We start from the raw sequence: 25,582 nt of genomic DNA, 5'->3' as shown, positions 1-25,582 counted from the left end.
TCAGAATGTTGATAGGGGCTTAAGAGCAGCTTCAATCCTGCAGGGCCCATGAGATAGAGGTCCATGGTACTTGTGAAGCATTTCCTGCCGAGAAGGGAAACCACTGCTTATCACAGGGACCCCTTCATGCCCCAAGCATGAAGAAGAACCTGGCAGGAAGCATCTCTGGGAGCCTGCCTCTGATTTTTCAGATGTTATGAATTTGATGTTTTCATGGTTATGAAATCTCCCAAAACATCAATTCTCACAAATCAAGGACTAACTGGGGCCCTGGTATCTGTCATTTAGCTTTCAAGTGGCCAGGGTAAAAAACTTGGTACAAAGAGGCCTTGGGGAATTCTTTGGTTTAGACATGAAGAATAGACATTAAGATAAACATAACTTTCCATTTTGCTGCAGAGTAAAATGAAGAAACCAGTGGATAAGCAACTCCTATGGCCTTAGCTATGCAGCCTTGGGCAAGTCACTTGACCTCTCTGAGTCTAGCTAGTCAAATGTGAAATGCAGGAGTTTAGTTAATCAAGTGGTCAATATGAGGCACTTGTGCTGTCACTGCCCCTTCCCTGAACAGCATAGGATGCTGTTCGCTTATGGCCCTTTCCCTCTGAGCTGAGTGTTGGCCTCAGAATCCTTCTTAACACAGTGCACCAGGGAGCCACTACTGAGAATCAGAGTTGATAGTTGGGCTGAAACACATCTGCCATCCGTAGACTGGTTGCATACAATTCCTTCTTATTTTAACTAGTTGGAGTCTGTGAACAGCTAAACCAGGGCCTGGAAAACTGCCCTCAGGCCACATCAGCCCGGTTGCTTGTGTAATAAGTTTTCTAGAACACAGCCAGGCCCTCTTGATTACAGATCATCTGTGGCTGCTTTTGTGCTACAGCTAGCAGCAAAGTTGGGCGGTTGTGCTGGACTCTGTGGCCTGCAAAGCCTAAAGTATTTCCATCAGGCCCTCTACAAGAAAGCTTTGTCCTTTTGTGGTGCAGTGGAAATGAATCCGACTAGGAACCATGAGGTTGCAGTTTTGATCCCTGGCCTTGCTTGGTGGTAAAAGATCTGGCATTTCCATGAGCTGTGGTGTAGGTTGCAGACGTGGCTCGGATCTGGTGTTGCAGTAGCTGTGGCGTAGGCAGACAGCTGTAGTTCTGATTGGACCCCTAGCCTGGGAACCTCCATATGCTGCAGGTGCAGCCCTTAAAAAAAAAAATGGGTTGCCACCTTCTGATGGAAACCCACTTCCTTCCCTTCAGTCTTTTCTTCCAGCTCCCGGATGAAATTCTTTTTGTTCCTGAGGGTCCTGTGTGGCTGAGTAATGCTCCAAGTGGCATCTTTGGCATCCCTAAGGCAGAAGGGAAGATATGGGGAATGGAATCCTTGGGGGTGGTGGCTGCAGTGGTGGGTGGAGACAGGTGGAGAGCTGGGTTCAGTGAAAGAAAAGATACAGGTGTGTCCAGGTACGAATGCAGAGGCCTCCCCTCTGTGCTGTCACTGAAGGGCCACCCTTGTCAACTTGGTGGGGCCTCCAGGTGGAGATACCTTCTGAGGCTCTGGCTCTGAGAACCCTGGGTGGCTGGCTGCCTACCAGGTCCCATGACTAGTTTGGCATGAAAAGTGCAGGCTTGAGCCCTTGTATTGTTTCCCGAAGGTGGATTACCATTGTCACCTGCCTGGCCATTGGCAGGTGTGTTAAATGGCACTCTTGATGGCTGCCCAGGAGTGGGAACCTCGGTGGTGCTCCTACGTAGGATGGGTCCATGTTCAGTCCAAGTCCGTTGCCACGGCAACGGGTCTACTTGATTGTTGGCGGGACTAGCAACCTCTACAGTCCCTCTGCTCCCTCTCTGGCCCTTGGGATTCCAGTATCTGTGCTCACAACTGTGGCTCCAGGGGCCTGCCCTGGGCACTGTGCGGGCCCCCCCCCCCCCCTTAGAGCCCAGAGTGCCTGGGGCTCTGTCTCCCTGCTGGGCAGCCCATGACTGATCAAAGCCCAGCTCCTCTGCCTGCAGGTTCATTCCTGCCCCAGCTCCCTGCGGGTCTGCTGGGGCTGGGACTGGGTCAAGATCATGCACAAACAGGTCAGGCCAGCACCAAGCCCTCAGGGATTGGGTTAATGAATACACCCCTGGCTGCTTTTAGATTAGGGCAGTTTATTACATCAGCAGTAACCTGAAGAGGGGCCAAAGGTGCCGATTCTCCAGGCCCTTGTCCCACACACCCGAAAAGGAGACGCCAACACAAAAGAGGCCAGATGATGGCAATGTGACTTGGGCATTCCTTGAGAAGCCAGTTCTACGCTGCCGCTTGGAGGGGATCGGGTGGGGCGGAGGGGCAGGAAGCCTGATTCCACAGGACCCTGGGGGAGGAGGAAGCACCTCCTGACAGCTTCCCCCGCAGGCCACCCACCCTCTCCTGTGCTGGGAGGAACAGATGTTTCACTAACACTCACTCTTAGATTCCTGTTGCTGGTCTAACACGTTATCACACACTTGGTGGCTTAATATGCATTTACTATGGTACAGCTCTGGATGCCAGAAGTCCTCTGTGGGTTCCTTGGGGAGAAATTCAAGGTGTTGTCGGGCCAAGCACCTTCTCAAGACTCTGGTGGAGGAGCCTCCTCCCCTTTTCCAGCGTCTGGAGGCTGCTGAGTTCCTTGGCCGATGGCCCCTGGGCAATCACACCCCCTCCAAACCTGTTTCTACGGTCACCTCTCTTTCTCCTTTCTACAAGGTCTCCTGTGTTACGTTGGGCCACCAGATAACCCAGTCATCTCCGCATCTCCAAGTCTTTAACCTGACCCCCATCTTCAGAGTCCTTGTTGCCCCATAAGGTAGCATATTCACAGGTTCCATGGACTGGGATGTGGACATCTGCGGGGGCATTATTTTGCCTCCCCCCACGTTCAGATTAGCTAGGGTTCCAACCTCTGCCCACATGGCGGCCAGGATACCTACAAGGTTGCCAGGGTGCCTCAGCGGGTGTCCCCCCCCCCCACACCAGCTGAAGTCCACCTCTGCCCAGCTCCTTCTCTTCCCCATCCTGCTCTTCTCACACTCTGACCAGTTTTTCCTGGGATCACCTCTTTATCAAAGCACTGGTCCCAAGCCTTTGGCACAGGGGAGACTGCCCTCAGGCAGAGGGTCTCTCCTTGGGGGGAAAGGAGCACTTAGCAGGGTAACAGGACTGGCATCCTTTGGCACCTGTGTAGGATTATAATGAGGGAATCCAGTTCTATAAAGATCAATTGATTAAGGGGAGTTTCTGTCGTGGCTCATTGGAAACTGACTAGTATATTTGAGGATGCAGGTTCGATCCCTGGCCTTGCTCAGCGGGTTAAAGATCTGGTGTTGCAGTGAGCTGTGGTGTAGGTCGCAAATGCGGCTTGGATCAGGGATTGCTGTGGTTGTGGCGTAGGCCAGCAGCTACAGCTCTGATGTGACCCCTAGCCTGGGAACTTCTATATGACAGGGGGTGCAGCCCTAAAAAGACAAATCAGTTGATTAAGGCGAAGCCTGGATAAAATTCCTGAGGGCTTATGTAAGTCTGACCCTGAGGAAGGGAAGGTAGGGTGGGGCCGTCTTAGATCCCTGTGCGATCTCAGGAAGATTTAGGAAAGCCCTTAGCAAGCCCCAGAGCCAACGTGGCCCAGGAGAGGGTCCTACATCCCCTGGGGATGACCCAGCCCCAGTGGGCCCACCATGCTGTCACAGGCAGGGGGGAGCCCGTGGAAGGCAGTGACCTCTGTGCAACACGTGATGATGGCTTCTGAGCCCTGCAGCTGGGGCTCTCCATCAGGAACGTGACGGTCTCAAGGCCTCTGCAGAAGGGCGTGGCCACCTGGATAAGGAACTTGAACTCTGTTCAGGTGTGCTGGGGAACCTCTTGGGAAGATTTAAGCCAGGGGAGGGACCTGGGCTGGCTGACATGTTTTTGGACAATCACTTAAGCTGCAGAGTGGAGCAGGGACTGTGGTGAGGAAGAGAGGAGGTAGGGAGACCAAGCGAGGAGGCAGTGTCCTCATCCAGATGGGAGAGGGCAGTGGCTGACCCAGCCCTGCCCAGGCCTCAGGGGCATTCAGAGAGCCAAGGGGTCGGGGGTGGGGGTGGGGGTGGGAGTGGGTGGACCGCGGCTCCATTCCCTGCCTTGTTGTCTGCCTTCTCAAAGCCCATGGGGGAGTTTCTCTTGTGGCTCAGTGGGTTAAGAACCTGGCTAGTATCCATGAAGTTGCAGGTCTGATCCCTGGCCTTGCTCAGTGGGTGAAGGATCTGGAGTGGCCGTGAACTGCAGTATAGATCGCAGATGTGGCTCAGATCTGGCGCTGCTATGGCTATGGTGTAGGCTGGCAGCTGCAGTTCCAGTTCGACCCCAAGCCTGGGAACTTCATATGCCTCAAAAAAAAAAAAAAAAAAAAAAAAAAAAAATCCTAGGGGGTCCGCCCCTTACTGCCCCATCCAACCCCCTTCCCATGTCTTCTGCCAGCCTCTCACCTCTCCAGGCCTCTGCAGGCCCCTTCTTGTCCCTGGTCCCCCAGCTCTGTCCTGAGAGGATGTCTAGCCTGTGTCCCAAGAGTCCCCCAGCCCTGGAGAGAAGCACAGACTCTAGAGCCACCTTGCAGGCCTGTCGGGTGGGACACTCGTGGGCAGGGCCCAGAAACCTGCGTTCCAACAAGTCCTCCAGGTGACCCTGATGTAGGGAACTAGAGTGGCCACGACTGGAATCACCTGGGGAATTCTGGAAGCAAGCAGCTGCCTGGGGCCCCGCCCAGATCAGCCAAGTCAGGATCTCTGGGGAGGACCTGGCTTCAGTCCTTTTTAAGCATCTCAGTGATTCCACTGTGTAGCCAAGACTGAGGACTGCTGTGTCTGGTGAGCTGTGGGCTGTGAGTGTGTGCTGTGTGTAAGGTGCACGTGCAATTCAGTCAACAAACATTGCCTGAGCCCCTCCTGGTGTTGGGTGGCCTCCTGGTATAGAGAGCTGGCGTCCAGTGTTTACAGCAGGTAAACTGGGGGTTGGGATCCCACATGTGTGGAGGGTGGGGGAGGGTAGAAAAACGAGACCCAGGACAGGTTCTTAAAAGAAGCCCTGAGGAGTTCCCATGGTGGCTCAGTGGTTAGCAAATCTGACTAGCATCCATGAGGACTTGGGTTTGAGCCCTGGCCTTGCTCAGTGAGTTAAGGACCCGGCGTTGCCGTGAGCTGTGGTATAGGTTGCAGACATGGTTTGGATCCTGTGTTGCTGTGGCTATAGTGTAGGCCAGCAGGTGTAGCTCTGATTCGACCCCTAGCCTGGGAACCTCCATATGCCGTGGGTGTGGCCCTAAAAAGAAAAAAAAAAAAAGAAAAAAAAGCAGTAGCCATGGGCCTAGCGGTTAAGCAGGTGTTGCTGCTGTGGCTCCAGTTGGATTCCTGGCTCCAGAATTTCTGCATGCTGCAGGTACAACCAAAAAACCCCACCTAAAAGGAAAAACGGAAACCATGAAATGCTGGGAAGTGGGTGCTTTTGTGAAGAGCACCCTCAGGCCCTGGCCCTCTGTCAGCTTGGCCCCAGGGGCAGTAATTACTGGCTCCAGTAAACTGTGTGGATGACCCCACACTGCGCCGGATGTGGCGCAGTCCCCCGTCCTGGACCCTTGCAGCCTGGGCGCCTGGGAACTGGCAGCCTTCAAGGAGGGGTGGGTAGGGTTGGGTGGAGGGTCAGCATCCAGCCACCGAGCCCCAGACACAGGGAGGGGAGGGCAGCCAGGGGAGATTGCAGGGGGTTCAGGCTGTGGCTTTTCACATCTCCCGGCTGTTGGGACCCTCCTGGTTTGGAGGCAGAGTTCAGTCTCTTGGTCTGAGCCCCGCTTTGAGGAGAGTTCACGCATATCTGGGCCAAACGTGAATACACGGAGCCCTGAAGTAGGAAAAGCGCAGGTCCCCCGTGCTTGGGTTTCCCAGTTCCTCCTCCAGATGTGATGTCTGGCTGCAGGGAGCGGGCCACAGGGAGGGCTCTGGGGGCCGGACACCCGGGTGTCCAGAGCTGGAGAGCCTGGTTTCATGCGGGAAGCTCCACTGCCCTGTGTTCTCGGGAAAAGACGCACCTCGAGGTAGAATTCTTGTCTGGGTTTCAGCCACATCAGTAAGAAGGGAGGCGATTTGCTTTTCTTCTCATTCTTTTTTTTTTTTTTTTTTGTCTTTTTGCTATTTCTTTGGGCTGCTCCCGCGGCATATGGAGGTTCCCAGGCTAGGGGTCTAATCGGAGCTGTAGCCACAGGCCTACGCCAGAGCCACAGCAACGCAGGATCCGAGCCGCGTCTGCAACCTACACCACAGCTCACGGCAACGCCGGATCGTTAACCCACTGAGCAAGGGCAGGGACCGAACCCGCAACCTCATGGTTCCTAGTCGGATTCGTTAACCACTGCGCCACGACGGGAACTCCTCTTCTCATTCTTGTGTTCAGAGCAGAAGTATGAGCCCCCTCCTCCCCTCCAGGTTGGGTACTGGGTCAGCTGGCCTGTGGCCTCGGTTGGGAGCGCCCAAGCAGAGGCCCTGCTCTGGACTCCACAGGGCATCTTAGTTGGGTTCCTGGAAAGCAGAGCTGAGCTTGGACTTGGTGCAGGGGGTTCATCTGGTGGGGGTCCCAGCAGGCAGGGGTATACAGTGGGGGGGACAAAGGGTGTCTCATTATGCAGTGTTGTGGAAGGGGACCTGGGGTCAGTCCCTTGAGGGACCATGTAGAATGTGCTTCAGTAGTTCCCGTTGTGACTCAGTGGGTTAAGAACCCAACACAGTGTCTGTAAGGATGCAGGTTTGCTCCCTGGCCTCACTCAGTGGGTTAAGATCCAGCGTTGCTGCAAGCTATAGTATAGGTCACAGATGTGGCTTAGGTCCTGCGTTGCTATGTCTGTGGTATAGGTCAGCAGCTGTAGCTCTGATGCAACCCTAGCCTGGGAACTTCCATATGTTGCATATGCCATAAAAAGAAAAAAGAAAAAAAGAATAGAATGTGCTTCAAATTAACCCCCTGAAAGTGTGTTACCTCCAGGGTTTGTGCCCACAAACTCAGCTGCCTTTCAAGGCTTCAGAAAAAACCTGAGATGGGAAAGCAGAGAGAGACTCCAGCACAGTTGAGAGGGAACACTGGTGACACTCAGGGGACTGTCCTCACAGCCTCTCTACAATCTGGGGGGCCGAGGGGGGTGGCCTGGGCACCGGAGCCATCGGTCAGAGTGGTCAGGAGCACTGATTCTGACTCAGATCCCAGTGCTGCCATTTGCTATCTGGGTGGCTTTGGTCAACTCTGTCACCTCTTGAAACATCAATTCCCCCCCACCTTTTTTTTTGTCTTTTTAGGGCTGCACCCATGACACATGGAGGTCCCCAGGCTAGGGGTCAAATTGGTGCCGGCCTATACCACAGCCACACCAGATCTGAGCTGTATCTGTGACCTACACCACCGCTCACGGCAATGCCACATCCTTAACCCACTGAGCAAGGCCAGGGATCAAACCCGCAACCTCATGGTTCCTCGTTGGATTCATTTATGCTGTGCCATGACGGGAACTCCTCAGTTTCCCCATCTTTAAAGTAGAGTTGGTGACACTGCTTTTCTCATGGGGTTAATGTGAGGAGTCAAAGAGTACCCAGACAACCGCTTATCCATATGGAAAAAATGAAGATGGACCCCTACCTGACATCAGATACCAAAAGTTTACTCAAAGTGGCTCAACCACAAGATTTGGAAGAAAACATAGGGGTTTTCTACTATGGGATCTTCATAGAGATCCCAGGTAGATCCCTATGAACTTGGATTTGGTAACATGCCCTTGGATGACCCTGGATTTGGCAACAGATTCTTAAACATGACACAAAAAGCATGAGCCACACACACACACAAAACTGGATACATTGTACTTTATCACAGTAAAAAATCTGTATGGGTCAAAGCACATTATGGAGCAGTGAAAAGACAGCCTACAGAATGGGAAAAAGTATTTGCAAATCATATATCTAAGAAGGGCCTAGTATCCAGAATATATAAAGAATTTTTAGGAGTTCCTGTCGTGGCGCAGCAGAAACGAATCCGACTAGGAACCATGAGGTTGTAGGTTCGATCCCTGGCCTCGCTCAGTGGGTTAAGGATCCCGTGTTGCTGTGAGCTGTGGTGTAGGTCACAGATGTGGCTCAGATCTGTCATTGCTATGACTGTAGCATAGGCCAGCAGCTGTAGCTCTGATTCGACCCCTGGCCTGAGAACCTCCATATGCTGCAGGTGTGGCCCTAAAAAGCAATAAATAAATAAATAAAAATAAATAAATAAAAGGAATTTTTACAACTGAACAACCGAAGACAGCCCAATTAAAGAAAGGACTTGGGCAATGGACTTGAATGGACATTCCTCCAAAGAAGACAAACAGATATTCAACAAGCATAGGAAAGGATGCTCAGTGTCCTTAGCCATTAAGAAACGCAAATCGAAACCGCAATGAGATAACACTTCCCACCCACTAGGATGGCTATAATGACAAACAAAACAAAATAACAAGTGTCAGTAGGAATGTGGAGAAATTAGACCCCTTGTACATTGCTGTTGGAAGTGAAAATTGTATTGCTTCAGTGAGAAAGAGTTTGACAGTTTCCCCAAAAGTTAAAGATAGAATTTCCATAGGACCCAGAGTTGCAGCATCTCCCGCCCAACCCTGCCCAAGGCCCTGACCTGCAGAATCCATGGAATATTAGAGAATGGTTGCTTTAAGCCACTAGGTTTTGGGCAAGTATGTCACACAGCAATATGTACAGGAATGTTCTAGCATAGTAACAGGAATCACTGTTCTTTTCCCTCGTATGTGTTCTTGAAAATGTTTAGTTATTTTGTTCTTTCTTTCTTTTGTTTTTATGACTGCACCTACAGCATGTAGAAGTTCCTGGGTTAGGGATTGAATCCAAGCTCTAGCTGCAGCAACGTGGGATCCTTTAACCCACTGTGCCAGGCTGGGGATTGAACCTGCACCTCAGCAGTAGACTTGAGTTACTGCAGTCAGATTCTTGACTCACTGTGCCACGGTGGGAACTCCATGTTTAGTTATTCTGAGTGCATGTATTTTTATTTTTACTTTTTGTCTTTTTAGGGCCGCACCGCGGCATATGGAGGTTCCCAGGCTAAGGGTCTAATTGGAGCTGTAGCTGCCTGCCTACACCACAGCCACAGCAAGGCCAGATCCAAGCCACGTCTGTGACCTACACCACAGCTCATGGCAACGCCGGATCTTTAACCCACTGAGCAAGGCCAGGGATTGAACACGCAACCTCATGGTTCCTAGTCGGATTCGTTTCCGCTGCGCCATGATGGGAACTCCATGGGTGTATGTATTTTGTATTTACATAAATGCTGTCATAACATGTATCTCATTCTGCTTTATTGTCCCCCCCAACACTATGTTTTAGAGACCCCTTCATGTGCTGACATGTGGGCATCTGCTTTGTTCCTTCAAGTTGCTGCCTGGACTGCTCAGCTGCATGTGGTCTGTGGGTTTTTCTCTCCACTCCCTGGAAAGGATATTCGTGCTGCTTCCAGCTCCCGCCACCTTTACCAACAACGCAAGGCAGAGCTCCATCCTCGGCCAGTGACAGGTTTGTGGGAGCATGGGGGCGGGGTAGGGCGGGTGACACAGGGGCAGAATTTCTGGGTCATGGATGAGCGTCTCTTCTTTTGAGTAAGGAGTGTGCGGCTGTATTGGGTTATACTTGCGCCCACCAGCGGGGCAGAAGGTCCTTCTAGTGCAGTAGGTCTAAAACATTATCTCGTTGTTTTAATTCTCAATTTCTCTGATTACTAACAGCTTTAAGCAGTTGTTAGCTTTTGGGTTTTGTCTGTGTCAGTTGCTTGTTCGTAATCTTTGCCCATTTTTCTTTGGGGTCTGCTGGGTTTTTTTTTTTTTTTCTTGTAAATTTGCAGAAGGTCTTAAAAGTTTTGGATATCAATTTCTTGTTGCTTTTAGATGTTGCAAATATTTTCTCCGATTTTTTTTTTTTGGTCTGTGAGCTTTGTTGAGCATAGATCCTTAGGTGTTTTTGTTTGTTTGTTTTTTGCTTTTTAGGGCTGCACCTGCGGCATATGGACATTCCCAGGCTAGGGGTTGAATTAGAGCTACAGCTGCCAGCCTACACCACAGCCACAGCAACGCAGGATCCGAGCTGCATCTGCGACCTACACCACAGCTCAACACCAGATCCTTAACCCACTGAGTGAGGCCAGGGATTGAACCTGCATCCTCATGGAACCTAGTTGGGTTTGTTAACCGCTGAGCCACAAAGAGAACTCCATGGATCCTTAGTTTTGCTGAAACAAAATTCACCAATACTTTGCCTTATTCTTTGACCTTTCTTGGAGGAGGAAGAAATGTAAACAGGAGAGTGTTACCACAGTGTGCCTAGTGCAGTGGCCAAGTCAAGGGTCTGGGGATGGACAAGAGGGCAGGTGTCCTTGGGGAGCACGGGGGGTTAAGGAGCCTGTGAGGGGCAGCACTCAGAGAATAGGACTTGGAAACAGATGGAAAGGTGTGTCTCAGGGCAGGACAAGGGCATAGGAGCGAGTTGTCAGGGAGGCCAAGCCCAGGAGACATCCTGATGTCTCTGCATCATCTCTTGGTCTCCGCTGACCGTACTGTGCCGTGGGTGCTTCCTGTGCACGCAGGTGTGTCTCCATCACAGGTGCCCATCATGGGTCTCCGTTCTCCTGCCTCAGGGAGTTCACGCTCCTGGGAGGTGAGCAGTAGGGGCCACGAGCACAGCTCAACCCGAGCCCTTTGTCCTTTCAGTGGGTAACCCTAGGGTGCTTTCTGCCCATCCCTCAGAGGAGCCAGGGAGGGTGTGAGCCCCGGGTGCCCACAGCGGGAGTCCAGTGACATGTGCTCTTTCCTTGCTCCACTTCCCCGCACCTCACTTCTGCCTCCTGGGCCGCCCCCCAAATCAACTACCTGCCCCCATGTCCTCCTCCTGGGCGCTGCTTTGCCTGAACCCAAACAAAGACCCCCCATGGGATAGAGAGTTTAAATGAAAGAGATCAAAGACTTGTCCAAATGGGACGATATGGGCGGCAAGATGCCTTCAGGGGAGTGGCTGTTGGATTGGCAATGACCAATTTGATGGAGTGATGGGTGAGTTTCAAGGACTGGGGAGCAAATGAAGGTGGAGACAGCAAGTGTGGCTTTGAGACGTTTAGAGGAGGAGGCAGGACAAGGTCCCTTCGATAGTCAGCTGTCCCCAGCCCCACCCCCCAATTCCCATCCACTCTGCTCCTCCCTACCCTCACTCCCCTCAACAGAGATCATCTCTGGTCACCTTTAAGGGACGGCGTCACTTTGTAAAATTTTTTTCTGGAATTTTCCGTGATGATGTTCCAGCACTCCAAGGGCTGGCATCCATGGGGGTGGGGTCTCTGTCCCTCTCTCGGTGATCTGGAACCTCAGCCTGTGCACCCGGCTGTGTTTGGAACTATTGTCTGCTTTTTGACTCTGCCTCTGACATCCACCCAGCCGGCCCCAGCCGTGAGGTCAGTGGCAGCTGACGGTGGAAAAAGCAGCAGAGACAAAACATAACCATCTGTCCGAGGTCAGCCAGGAAGCCTGCGGCAGCCTTGAGCCTGGAACACAGAGAACAGATCTCCCAGCCCAGCAGCAGCATGAGGAGCTGGGCCCACACACTTCCAGGGGGGGCAGGATAGGAAAAGGAAGTTGTCGCTCCTTTCTCTCTGCAGGGAAATACCCCGTGGGTGCTGGCAGCATCTGTGGGGCCACCTGCAGGAGGCCAGGCTCTGTCACGAGAGGGAGGGGGATGTCTGCTGGCTGGGGCCTGGCCACCCACGGTCCAGGCCAGACTTGGGAGGCTTCTGTCTTGAGCTATAGGGCACGTGCACATACCAGTGGGCTAACAAGACTGGCTTTCTCCCTCCAGGGCCCAAGTTCAAGTTCAGGTCCTGGGGTTTGGAAGGAAAAGAGAAAAGGCAGGAAAAGAGGAATGGAGGGGGGAGGCCTCACACCTGGAGGGACAGAACGATGCTGCTGACCTTGACCACAAGGAGACACTCAGCCAGGAGGAGCAGGTGTGGGTGTGGCTGTCATATTAACAAACCCACAGGATTAACAACAAGCGTCTTCCTCCTGAAGTTAGGAAAATAAAATGTTATCTTTCTGAGTGTGTGTGAAAGCAGGAAGCACAGATACATTAAGGCGTAGGATGTAAAATTGTGACGTTAAAGTGACAATAGGAGGAGTTCCTGTCGTGGCTCAGCAGTTAAAATGAACCCGACTAGGATCCATGAAGACTTGGGTTCAATCTCTGGCCTCGCTCAGTGGGTTAAGGATCCAGCATTGCCATGAGCTGTGGTGTAGGTCACAGACTCTGCTCGGATCCCATGTTGCTGTGGCTGTGGCGTAGGCCAATGGCTACAGCTCCGATTGGACCCCTAGCCTGGGGACCTCCATATGCAAGGGGTGTGGGCCTAAAAAGACAAAAAGAAATAAAGCAACAATAGGAGATTTTAAGGAAAAGTCTCCTAAGATGCTGAGCTCCAGGCCTCCAGGGCAATGACAAGCTCTCCTCTGCCATTAGGAGACTTTAGCCAGAGTGTGAGAAGCACCTGTCTAGTCCAGGACTATGCTGGTAAATATTTAGCAACCAGCTCTCTCTCTCTCAAAAAAAAAAAAAAAAAAAAAAAAAAAAAAGCCTGATTTGCAGTGTTTGCCAATGTCCACAGTGTAAACAGTCCCTGGATGGGCCATCTTACCCCCCTCGCCCCCGTGTGATGTCACTGACCGTGCAGCTGGGAAGAGTCTGTTCTCACAGGCAGTTGCGAGCAGCGCTAGCAACCCTGATTCTAGCGACTCCCTCCTTTTACAGCAAGGAGGATGAAGGCCCAGAGAGAAATGACCCTTGGGGTCACATGGGGCATTAGTGGCAAAGCTGGACTCCTAACCACAGGCCCTACCCTTTGTTCCACTCTGTCACTTATTATTGATTTTATTTGCCTTCCTCTAGAACAAGTGAGCCTTTTTCCAACCTCAGCCTTCTTTCTCTATTTTAAAAATTGCATGTGTGTGTGTATACATATGTGTGTGTGTGCACGCATGTGTGTGCACGTGTTGGCCATCCCTTCTGTCAGGGCCACAGCTCCTCACCTTCCCAGAGCTGGCATCTCTTCATCCTTCAGGTCTCAGCTCAGAGGGGCTTCCTTGATGCCCATACTATACCCAGTCCCTGCCTTTCACACAGTCCTGTTCATTTTTTCCCCACGCATTTAATGTCTAAAATCATCTAATTGTGATCTCTTCTGTAAAGAGCCATGACATTGTGAGCAGGAGCTGTGTCTCAGCTGTTAGAATGAGCCTGGGATCTATTCCTGTATTGCCGGATATTTACTGAGTAGCTATTACGTGCCAAGCACCACTCCGGCACCTGCTTTCAGAGAAGAGCTTGGTCCCACTGCTCTAGCAAGTGGCACATGGAGAGGTTCTTACCTCCTATGTCTGGAGACTTGGACCCACCTGCCTGATTTCAGGAGCCAGGCAGAACAGAGGTGGCAGATCTGGGATGCTGGGAGCAGGCATTGAAGATGCTGCGACTTGGTGTCCCAGTGATCTGGTGCCATGTAGCAAAACACCCCCAAAACCTCATGGCTTAACACACAGCCTTTTATTATTTATTTGTCACAGTATCTCTTGCTGTTCTTTAAAGGAGTCTGCTACAATGGCCTGTTAGTTCCAGCTTCTCCATAGAATTATTATGAGGATCATATATGAATATTCAAAGTTTAATAAATGAGTCAGGGTGGGGTGGGAACCAGGGTCCCAAGTCACATCATCAGAGCCCCTTTAAGGCATCCGGGGGTTCCCTGGAACACAAATGGAAGACCCTGATTGTCCTATAAATGAGCCTATCTGTCCTCTGTCCTCTCTTAAGTTTCAAAGTCTTTGTGGATTTTCTTTTCGTAGAAGTTGCTTTTCCATCTGTGAGTGTGGCATGTGGGACAAGGGGGGGACACTAGCTCAGAGGTCAGCTCTGTCTTGACCTGGGCACGATCTTGAGTGGGTTCTGCTCCCACCCCTATCTCTATTTTTGCATCTGCAAAAATGGGGGTTGGATTTAACTAGAGGCACGTGGGGAACTCTGGGAGCGGCTGGTAGGGGCTGAGGATGCTAAGGATGCTGACTCTAGTCCCCAAGACTCTCTGTCTCCATTCTCTTTCCTCGGTCCCAAGCCGGGAGGAGGGCTGCCCTCTAGGGCCACCATCCTGTCTAGCAAGGCTGGACTGAAGCGGGGCAGATGTGAGTAGCATACAGGGTGGGGGGCGTGCGGAGGGGTGCCTCTTGGCCCTGCCCCCTTCCAGCCAGGACAACTGGAGCCCCAGGAATCACAATCCTTTCATGTGGCTGACACCCCACCCCTTTGCTGATGACCAGAGAGACAGACACCAGGGAACATGGTCTAGCACTTGGGAGCCTCTCACCGCTGGGCTGTTGTTCTGTGCCTCGGCCAGGGAAGTGTGGTTAACACACAATGTCGGCATCTTGTAGGAGTGATGATATTTTTACCGGAATAAATAATTAACAGTGACACTGTACAATTTAACGTCCGGGAGTACCATTCGCTTGGAAGCCCAGGGACTCTCCAATTCCACCTTCTCTGAGAGATGGGACATGTACCTCGATCTCAGGCTTTTCTTCTTGGGGTGTCTTCCAAAAACTACTCCCACGCCATGCTTGACATTCATGGGGCCGGGACCGCCTTAAACAAATGATCTTCACCTATTTTCACCCTGCCGATGACAATGACACATTGTCACTATACCCCCAGGGCATTCAGGTAAAGTAGAATGGCCCCCATCACTCTGGCTCCCACCTTCTGCTTGGACCCTCCTCTAGATTCAAGAATGGTGGCCCCTTTCACCCATTCAGTGGGGGGAATTGTCCTCACTTGTCCACCCTGGGCTCCCAGGATCAGTGGGACCAGACCTGACCTGGACCATCTTCGGGGTGGACATCTGACCTCCGTATGCATCTGGCTGCTTCCCACCCAGCGAGCCCATCCTGGTGTGGCCTCTGCAGAAGGAGAGAGGCTTTCCACCATTGCCGAGATGTCTGCCTACGCACAACAACTCCAGACCAGGCTCTTGTCCAGGAAGGGCTTTGTGGTCAAGGCTCCGGAAACGGCTTGAAGAGAACATGCAAAATGACCAACAGAAGCAGCACATCTAACAAGCGCTAAGAACCCAGCCAGAAGGCTTTTGGCTGAGTCTCATGTCAGCAGGCTCTTATGTGGCACTGGCTCTTCCCTATGCCTGGGACACCATTCCCCCAGAAATCAGCAGGGCTCTGTTCCTTAGCTCCTCCCCCTCTTTGCCGAAATCTCACCTTTTTGGGAGGCTGACCCTGACCGTCTGTTAAATACCAGACTGACCCCCACTCCTGCCCTCCTAACCCTCTTCTCCAACCCTAATTTGCTCACAGCATTGAGCTCTTTCTAAGATGCTAAATAACTTACTTATTCACTATGCTTATGATTTAATTCTGTCTTTCCCTGCTGTAATGTAAGGTCCACAAGGCAGAATCTTTGTTTTGTTCCTCCATCTACCACAAGCGCCCAGAACAGGGTCTGACAAATTATAGGTGCTCAGTAAATCGTGTGGGGTCAACAAATGAGTAACCAATGGGTGGGGGAAGGAGCATGAGGCCAGGAAACAGGGTCTGAAGTCTGTCTGTGTCTGAGCAGTTTGTCAATTTTGCACACATCATCTGGCCTCTCTGAGCCTCAGTTTCCTCATCTGGAAAATGGAAATGATTGCCTACTTTATAAGGCTCTCGTAGACATATGCAAATAAGTTTTTAAAAAAGGAAAAAAAAGGGTGTTCTCATTGTGGTTCAGTGGTTACAAACCATGAGGATGCGTGTTCGATCTCTGACCCTGCTCAGTGGGTTAAGGATCTGGCATTGCCGTGAGCCGTGATGTAGGTTGCAGATGCTGCTCAGAGCCCGCGTTGCTATGGCTGTGGTGTAGGCTGGCAGCTGAAGCTCCGATTCAACCTTTGGCCTGGGAACTTCCACATGCCGCAGATGTGGCCCCAAAACAAAGACTAAAAAGATGTGCTAGGTTGCTGGGGCTGCTGTAACCAAGTACGGAAAACTAGATGGCTTGAAACAACGTACTGTTTCACAGTCCTGGAGGTTGGGAGTCCAAAGTCAAGATGTCAGCAGGCCTCTCTGATAGCCTAGGGCAGGACCCTTGCAGCCCTCTTCTAGTTTCTGGTATTTGCTGGCAGTTCTTGGTGCCCTGGCCTTGTAGCTGTGGCCTCTGGTCTCCTCCTCCATCGCCATGCAGCTGCCTTATCCCTGTGCCTCTGCTTCCTCTTCTTATAAGGGCACGAATCATATCGGATGAAGGGTCCACCCACTTCCACCCTGATCTCATCTAAGCTACTTACAGCTGCAGCAACCCCATTTCCAAATCAGGTCACATTCTGAGGTCCTGGGGGTTAGGACACCCACAGAGCTTTGGGGGAGAGACAGTTCAACCCATAACAAAGTGAGATTAACTTTAATAATAGATTTTATTTAGCCCAATATGTAAACGATTATCATTTCAACAGGGACTCACTGTAGGACACGATTAATGAGGTATTTTATCTTTTTTAATTCCAAGTCTTGACATCGGCATGTGCTCCATGCTGACAGCACAGGTCAGTTGGGAAACAGCTGCGTTTGCACTACTTCATGGCTGTGCGGCTCTAGTGGTTACAGGGCATTGGGTGGTGCAGGTGTGGATGCAGTTATACAGCCACGCAAATAAGCACAAGCCTGAATCCAGTTAACAGCCGCCCAAGGAGTTAACTCAAACTAGAGGTTTCATATCTTAGCCTTGAGGCACCTCTGTATTGCTCTCAGTCTCTGTGCCCACCTGCTCTCCGCACCCAGGCATTTCTGTGTCCAGGGCAGTGTAAGCATCCTGCTATATATTTATTTATTTTTATTTTTATTTTTTTGCTTTTTAGGGCCCTACCCATGTCATCTGGAAGTTCCCAGGCTAGGGGTCAAATCAGAGCTACAGCTGCCAGTCTACACTGCAGCCACAGCAATGCCACATCTGAGCCACACTGGTGACCTTCGTCACAGCTCATGGCAACGCCAGATCCTTAACCCACTGAGCAGGGCCAGGGATCAAACCTCCATCCCCATGGATCCTAGTCAGTTCATTAACCGCTGAGCCATGAAGGGAATTTCCAGCATCTTGCATTTAGATGTCTCCTGTGGTTAGTGTTTTAAAAAGACCCATGGAAGCCCAGCCGAAGGACTGGCAGAGTGATGACCCAACCAGGGACTCTAAGCCAGGTGAGTGTAGCCCTCCCAGGCCTCCTGGGGCCCAGTTCAGGCTGAGTCCAGTTGGCCATGGGTGTGGGGATGGCTGTGCTCACAGCAGGGTCTGTGCTGTCCCGACTCCCAGCAACTGTTCCTGGTGTCCACTGCTCCCCATGCACGGAGTCCACACCTGTCCTCGTCAGCCCATCCTACCCTCCTCTGGGGCCAGAAGCCGTCTTTAACTTGGGATCCCAGATGTGCAAGTTTAAAACCGCCAGGAGACCTTAGCCCCCTAAGGTCTGAGGCAGTGACCCCCACACTGTCAAAGGCCTGAGTCCTCCGGTGCGGAACCTGGGAATGTGTATTCAGGGTCTACTTTATCCCTTAGGGAGCTCTGCTAGGAAAAACAGAGCAGCTGGCACCATCCAAAGTCCAGTATGTGGCTTTGGGCTTGATCAGAGACATCCTGGACCTCCCTTCCACGGCTGGAACGGACGTGGCCACTGGCTTCTGCCACATTTCTTAAGTTTGAACAAAAAGCTTCTCACCGGACTGACAGCCCTGCGCAGGCGCAGAGTAGGGGAGGGAGACCCTGCGCAGGCGCAGAGTGAGGGAGCCACCCCCCTCCCCCTCGTGACCGCATTTTCCATCACCTGAACCCTGGCTGAGCAGGCCGGTTTGACAATCATGGTTCTTCCCTTTCTAAATCCTCGCTGGCTCCTGTCTTTTCCTGCACACATCCGTGTGTGCTCTGTGGAAGTCCTGGCGAGCGTCCGGGGCCTGGCCTTGGAGACCCCAGTTCAGCTTCGTGGCATGTCGATGCTAAGAAGTTGTTTTCCTTGGAGTTTCCTGGCAGCCTAGCGGTTAAAGATCCGGTGTTGTCACTGCTGTGGCACAGGTTCGATCCTGGCCCCGGGGAACTTCCAGATGCTATGGGTGTCACCAAAAAAAGTCCTTTTCCTTTTTTTTTTTTTTTTTCCACAAGCTATCAAGCATGATGCACACTCTTCAGCCTGTTCCTCTTCCACTTAACAATCTGTCTTGGAGGTACTCCCAGCTCAGCTCAGAACTTGATGCCCTCCCTTTGAAAAGGCCACGGATATTCCATTAGGTCGAGAGGGCCTAGGAATTAACCCTCCCACTCCCTGGACGCCAAGGTCGGTTCTGCTCTTGCCTGATAGAAGCAGTGATGCCTTGTGTAGACTTTATGGCTGAAGGGGAGGGGGGTGGAGAGAGAGAGAAATCCACCCACATGACTTTAGAATTTATTTTAAAAAATATTTATTCATGCGTGTTTAAGTGCCAGGCTTATTGGTAACCTCTACGAAGCCTGTGTGCCCTTGGAGCCAGCCTCACAAGGACTCTCAACACCCTGCCATTTTTCTTCCCATAGGAACTCCTTGTGGCTTCTCGGGGAGGGTGGGGTGCAGAGGACCGTGCAGTGCTTTGAACTGCAGCGGTGGCTGAGTTCTCTGGAGCCACTTGACCGCAGGCTCAGGGGCAACTGAAAATACACATCTGGGCAGCCCAAGGGTTGTGAGTCTGTCAAGATATATTTAGAAGGAGGCCTTTTCTGCTGCCCCAGGCCAGAGAGTAAATCGCTGCTTGCACAGGCCTTTAAAGAGAGCAGAGAAAGAGGCTGTAATTGCAGAGCCGGGGGAAGCCTGTCCTCGAGAGCTTTTCTAAAATGATATGCTATTTGAATCAATATTTTTCTGAATGCAGAGGCCTCCCGGATGTCTGAGGCGGGCGGTTCTTGCATAAGGAGGGTTCACAGCTGGTTCAGGAGGAACCTGACCCAGGGTTGCATGGGGCGGGGGCAGAGGCCCTGGCCCTGAGGCTGGTTGGTTGACTGTATTGGGTTGAATTGTCCTAGATGCAGACTAGGAGCAAGGAGTGCGTGCCAGGAGAGGATTAGGAGGCGATTTCTGGAAGCCCAGATGGAAGCGTGGGGAGGGCGACGGCGCTGGGAGGAAGCCGGTCAGAGTGTAAATGCACAGTTGCTGGGGCCCTGGAGGCTGCACAGAACATCAGAATTGCCCACCTGAGGGCAATTTATTCCACCAAGTTATCCTCATCACTGGTTGAGGGCTCCTTGGGAGGGAGTGGGGTTTGAGTCCCAGGCTGCACTGCAGGAGGCTGGGAGGAGAAGCTGGCAGGTTGGTCTCAAGGGGATTTTTATGCAAAACCTCCCAATCGATAAGTGTCAGGCAAATGATCCCCACTTTTTTTTTTTTTTTTTTTAAGAACCTGCAGTTTATGGCTTACTGTGGCTTATGGAAGTTCCCAGGGTAGTGGTCAAACTGGAGCTGCAGCTGCTGGCCTACACCACAGCCACAGCAACGCCAGATCTGAGCTGCGTCTGCAACCTATACCTCAGCTTCTGGCAACTTTGGATTCCCAACCCACTGAGCGAGGTCAGGATCAAACCCTCATCCTCATGGATACTAGTTGGGTTCTTAATCTACTGAGCCACAATGGGAACTCCTTTTTTTGAGACACCCCCCACGTTTTCTGAATGCAGAAGGATCCAAAGCAAGCTGAACCCCTGGGTTGCGTGTGTGTGTGGGCCTCTAGATCTCTGGAGCCAAGATGCCACTGCCCTCCTTCCAGGGGGCTGCCTCCTCAGTGTCCAGGCAGGTAGACCTCCTGACGCTTGGGGTCTATAGAACCAGAGAGCTCAGAGCAGCCAGTGGTCCCCCTGGCTCCTAAGATGCCTTTCAGTTCTCCATCTGGCCGTCCCTACCCACTCTTAAAAAATCCTAAGGAATTGATCTGATCCGGATCAATACACTTGACACTTAGGGGACCGGAACAAAATTGGAGCATTCTTTGCATTGAACTCAAATACCCCTTTGTGCGAACGTCTGATGGAGGGTAATAAGAATGGGCTTGCCAGCAGTGAGGACACTGGTTACGTACAGGTCTGGTTTACAGCCCATCAACAGCAGCCCCCTCAGAGGCCTCCCCCCACCCCCCTACTGGGGAAACAGTGCTTGAATGCCACCATCCCTGCATCATCCTTCACCTTTGGTCTAGGCAAAAATTCCACCAGGATTTCCTGTCGTGGCTCCACGAAAATGAATCTTGACTAGGAACCATGAGTTTGTGGGTTCGATCCCTGGCCTCGCTCAGAGGGTTAAGGATCTGGCGTTGCTGTGAGCTGTGGTGTAGGTTGCAGATGTGGCTCAGATCCCACGTTGCTGTGGCTGTGGTGTAGGCTGGAGGCTACAGCTCTGATTGGACCGCTAGCCTGGGAACCTCAACATGCCACAAGTGCTGCCCTAAAAAGCAAAAAAAAAAAAAAATTCCACTAGTCAGAGAGGGCTGACAATTTAGATTTCGCTGTTATTTAATACCTCCATTTAAATGAGTTTTTCAGATTAAAACAGTATTGCTTTTTACTGAAATCTCTCTAGGTAAAATGATAGGCTGTCCTTGTTCAAAGTAAATAGGAGGTGGGGAATGGTTGGGGGTAGATGCAGCAAAATTGATCACAAGTTCATAATTGAAATTGGGTCACAGTGTTGTAGATTGTTTTTGCACGTGTTTAACATTTCCTATAGTGAAATTCTATGGGTAAACTTAGAAAGGAATTGCTTTCTTTTTTTTTTTTTTTTCTTTTTAGGGCTGCATCCATGGCATATGGAGTTTCTCAGACTAAGGGTTGATACGGAGCTGCAGCCGCCAGCCTATGTCACAGCCACAGCAACCTGGGATCCGCCCTGTGTCTACGACCTACACCACATCTCACGGCAGCGTGGGATCCTTAACCCAGTGAGCAAGGTCAGGGATCGAACTGGAGTCCTCATGGATACTAGTCGGTTTCATTAACCACTGAGCCATGACGGGAACTCCAGAAAGGTATTATTTTTTGTAAGTGAGCTGGGTTATTAAATGTGAACATCACAGAATGAGAGCAGAACCCGATCACTGAAGGGATCCAGCACCCAGAGGAGGCTTGGCCAAGGGTCAGCGAAGGCTCCTCTCTGTGTGGTTCACTCTGGAGCCTAAAGAAACATTAACCGTGATTCTGAAAGTAGCTCTGAGAATTTGGGTTTCTGTCTGAATCGCAGACAAGTGTTCTTGAGTGACTGTTTGTAGATTTTTTTTTCTTGTTTTTTTTAGGCCTGTACTTGCAGCATATGGAAATTCCCAGGCTAGGGGTTGAATCAGAGCTGTAGCTGCCAGCCACAGCCACAACAATGCCAGATCTGAGCCACGTCTGAGACCTACAACACAGCTTATGGCAATGCTGGATCCTTAACCCACTGAGTGAGGCCAGGGATCAAACCCGAGATCTAATGGATACTAGTTGGGTTTGTTACCGCTGAGCCACAATGGGAGCTTCTTTTGGTGGATTTTAGCCTCAAAGAATATCCGACGTAGTTCTGGAATCACACAGGAGACACGATGTGCTCCAAGGCTGGGGTTGCTAGAGCCACTGGCGTGAGCCTTGGCGAGTGGATTGTGGGCCCCTTTGCCCAACTATGTTTTCAGCAACATCAGATTGGAAGCTTGAGATCAGCTACAGTGGGAGCATTTACACCACAGGAATTGGCAAATGCCACTAACTGGGACTTTTCCTCTACTGTTTTAAGTTCTTCTGGCTGGATTGAGAATCAAATTGGCATGAGACAGGAGTTCTCATGGTGCCTCAGTAGTTAACGAAACTGACTCGCATCCATGAGGACTCAGGTTCGATCCCTGACCTTGCTCAGTGGGTTAAGGATCTGACATTGCTGTGAGCTGTGGGGTAAGTTGCAGATGCGGCTCGGATCCTCTGTTGCTATGGCTGTGACATAGCTAGTGGCTATAGCTCCGATTGGACCCCTAGCCTGGGAACCTTCACATGCTGCTGGTGCAGCCTAAAAAGCCAAAAAAAAAAAAAAAAAAAAAAAAAAAAAGAAAGAAAAAGAAAATATCCAGCTTAAAATAGTGTGCCAAAAATGGGAGTTCCTGTTGTGGCTCAGTGGGTTAAGAACATGACATAGTGTCCATGAGGATGTGGGTTTGATTCCTGGCCTCTCTCAGTGGGTTAAGGATCCAGCGTTGTCACAAGCTGTGGTGTAGGTTGCAGATGTGGCTCAGATCTGCCTTTGCCATGGCTGTGGCATAGGCTGGCAGCTGCAGCTCCAGTTTGACCCCTAGCCCAGGAACTTTGATATGCCACAGGTGCAGCCATAAGAAGAATATAAAATAATGGGCCAAAGAGACAGATTTGGGGGTGGCAAATTGTGCTCCCCTACATGTGCCAGTACCACCACATCCCAGCCATGTCCTGGGATGGCTGCAAAAACCTTTTATCTTTAGAGTTCCCGTTGTGGCTCAGTGGTTGGTGACTCCGACTAGGAACCATGAGGTTGAGGGTTCGATCCCCGGCCTTGCTCAGTGGGTTAAGGATCCGGTGTTGCCGTGAGCTGTGGTGTAGGTTGCAGACGCAGCTCGGATCCCACGATGCTATGTCTCTGGCATAGGCTGGCGGCTACAGCTCCGATTTGGCCCCTAGCCTGGGAACCTCCATATGCCACGGGAGCAGCCCAAGAAATGGCAAAAAGACCAAAAAAAAAAAAAAAAAAAAAAAACCAAAAAACAAAAAACCTTCTATCTTCAATGTCTGTGAATACACTCTGGCAACAGATTGCTATCAGTGCTTCTTGGAGCTTCGGTGGAGGGAAGGTGGACAGGGCAGGAGTGGCAGCCACAGATATCCTTCACTGAAACCTGATGTGTAGCCAGTGGTAGAGGTCAATACTCTTCTGTTGAGCAGCACTGGGGAACAGGGAAGGTTCTGCGGGAGCTGACATATTAGGATGATGATTAGTTTGATCTGGAGTGCTGTGTTGAGAAGGATTCTGAGGCTTGGCGAGAAATCGAATAGTCACCTGGTGGTGATGTCTGCCATGTGTGTGCCCTTGACCTAGTACTCTATGTCAAGTCCCTGGTAAGGCCCCAGAAATACATCCCTTTTGCTCTGACTACTAGATACTAGATCTGTAGCTACTAGATACAATTTAAAAAACTGCTGTTTTGAGAGAGTTCCCATCATGGCTCAGCCGTAACAAACCCAACTAGTATCCATGAGGATGTGGGTTCGATCCCTGGCCTCGCTCAGCAAGTTAAGTACCTGGCATTGCTGTGAGCTCTGGTGTAGGTCACAGACATAGCTAGGACTCTGCATGGCTGTGGCTCTGGTGTAGGCCAGCAGCTAAAGCTCTGATTTGACCCCTAGCCTGGGAACTTCCCTATGCTGTGGGCATGGCCCTAAAAAGCACACACACACACACACACAAACAAACCCAAAAGATCGCTGTTTTGACCTGCCGCTCATCTACTTCCTCCAGATTTGGAAAGAGCACCTTTCCTCTCTCTCAGTGAACCCTCCAACTCTAAGGTGGCCATTTAGCCCACTGATGCCCTTGACCACAGGTGAGTCTAAGGAGAGCCTACCTCAGGAACTGTATTAATAAAGAGGCTCTCTCCTTTCACTGAGATTAATTAACAGGTGGGACATATGCTTCTTCCCTTGGTGGCCATGTTCTTCTATCACATGGAGAGAGCCAGCTTGAAAGTCTAGCCAACAGAAAGAAAAGAAGAGGTGAAAAATGAAGAGGGTAGGAGTCCTATGATACTTTGAGCACCTGGAGCCTGCTATTCCTGAAGCTAACACCCAATACTTCTCAGGCACATAAGCCAATGAATTAGTCGTGTTGCTGTTCAGCCTAGTTGGAATTGAATTTCTGTCCCCATCTCAAATAGTCCTAGTGAGATCTGCAGTGACACCCCTAGAGGATCCAAAGCTACATAGGTTTCCCTTACCACTAAGGGGCTAGATTCCTGTTAGCCTGCTATCCAGATGGTCAGCCAATTTGGACTGGTCCCTACCTGAGGTTGAGTTCTAGATGTGTTTTTTAGGGGTGCAGGAGGCCTGCCATGCTTCATACTCCATGCTGGAAGGCATGGATGCAGCAACCATCAGTGGCTCCCCAAGGCATCAAGTATGAGCATAGAGGGACCTCCCCTCTGCATCCCCCCCTCCCCACCGTGATGCTGCCTCTTCCCAGACGGCAGCATGAGTCCTGGGGTAGCGCATGAACAAAGCTCGAGAAAGTGTGGGTGTTTGCTACTGAGGTCCCAACCCCAGAGAAAGCCCAGGGAGCAGCTCTGGAAATGAGGTGTTTGAGGAGCTGAGCAGGGGCCATAAACAGATGTGCAAAACAACTGGATTCCAGCTGACTTTTGGGCTGGGAGGGAGGACGGTTGTTTGCTGACCTTCAGCAGGTCTGGTCTCTCTCTGAGGCTTCCTGTACCAGCGTCATTAGCCCTTGGGATTGCAGAACCCACTGTTCAAGAAGTTTTGGGGAGGGGACAGGGCCCTGAGCCCAGGGGAGGCTCATGAGAAAGGCTGCTGGATTAAGTGAACCCCTAGGGAAGGGATGATTCTGTGCCCCACCATGTGCCTTGGGTGAGCCTGCTCACCTCATCCTTGTCCTTGATGCAAGATGACAGGTCTTCATTCCCACGGCCTCCAGCCACAGCTATGCCTCTCTTAATTGTTCACCTGAACCACTCCATCACCTCCTCCCTGGTCTCTTTGCCTCCACTCTCACCCCTCACAGCTCTTCTCCACCATGTAGCAGACCTGGCCTTTCGTCCACAGAAACCAGGTCACGCCAGGCGCTCCATCCAATTCTCAAACCACTTTGGAAAACCCTTTGGCAGGATTTACAAAGGTCACTGCAGACCCAGCAGTCCCACCCCTGAATCTCCACCCAGCAGACATGGGCACCCATGACCCCTGAAGACATACCTAAGAACATCCATAGCTGCTGCATTCATCCTAGCCCCCAGCTGGAAACAACCCAACTGTCCACTCCCAGGAGAATGGATAAACCATTATGGTGAATTCGCACAAGAGCAGAAATACTGCACTGCAGTGAAAAAGTATGAGCTGCCACTATGTGAGATGAAATGGGTGAAACTCCCAGATGGAATGTTGAGTGGAAGAAGCTGGACATAAATGAGCCTGTGGCCTTATGGTTCCGTTCACATGAAGGTCAAAGCCAGACAAAGCAAATATATAAAGGGGAGGGGGCACAAGCGAGCCCTCTAGGGCTCTGGACGTGTTCTTTGTCCTGTGCTGTGGTAGTTTCTGGATGTATGCACATATATTTTTTATTTTATTTATTTTTGCTTTTTAGGGCCATTCCTGTGGCACACGGAAGTTCCCAGGCTAAGGGTTTAATTGGAGCTACA

The 25,582-nt window shown here is 51.1% G+C and overlaps 1 long non-coding RNA gene across 4 annotated transcripts in view; it reads left to right on the top strand.

Annotated features, from left to right (window-relative positions):
- The first annotated feature begins 3,885 nt into the window (after nucleotides 1-3,885).
- The window catches only part of LOC110257434 (uncharacterized), a 98,118-nt gene continuing 76,421 nt past the window's right edge, over nucleotides 3,886-25,582 (top strand). For 2 of the 4 annotated variants that reach the window (XR_014832854.1, XR_014832853.1), the window contains exons 1-2: nucleotides 4,813-4,997; nucleotides 9,426-9,611. This is a non-coding gene — a long non-coding RNA (uncharacterized LOC110257434). Of the gene's footprint in view, nucleotides 3,988-4,812; nucleotides 4,998-9,425; nucleotides 9,612-14,972; nucleotides 16,838-25,582 lie in introns of those variants that run through there. The other 2 variants (XR_014832855.1, XR_002340018.2) reach the window with 2 other exon arrangements.

Source organism: Sus scrofa, chromosome 17 (genome assembly GCF_054392235.1).
Source record: "Sus scrofa isolate SSC_HxYL_T2T_F1_AM1 chromosome 17, Sscrofa_HxYL_maternal_Yorkshire_Landrace_v2.0, whole genome shotgun sequence".
Lineage (NCBI taxonomy): Eukaryota > Metazoa > Chordata > Mammalia > Artiodactyla > Suidae > Sus > Sus scrofa.
Note: the sequence above shows the minus strand (reverse complement) of the source record. Positions and strands in the feature narration are given on the sequence as shown.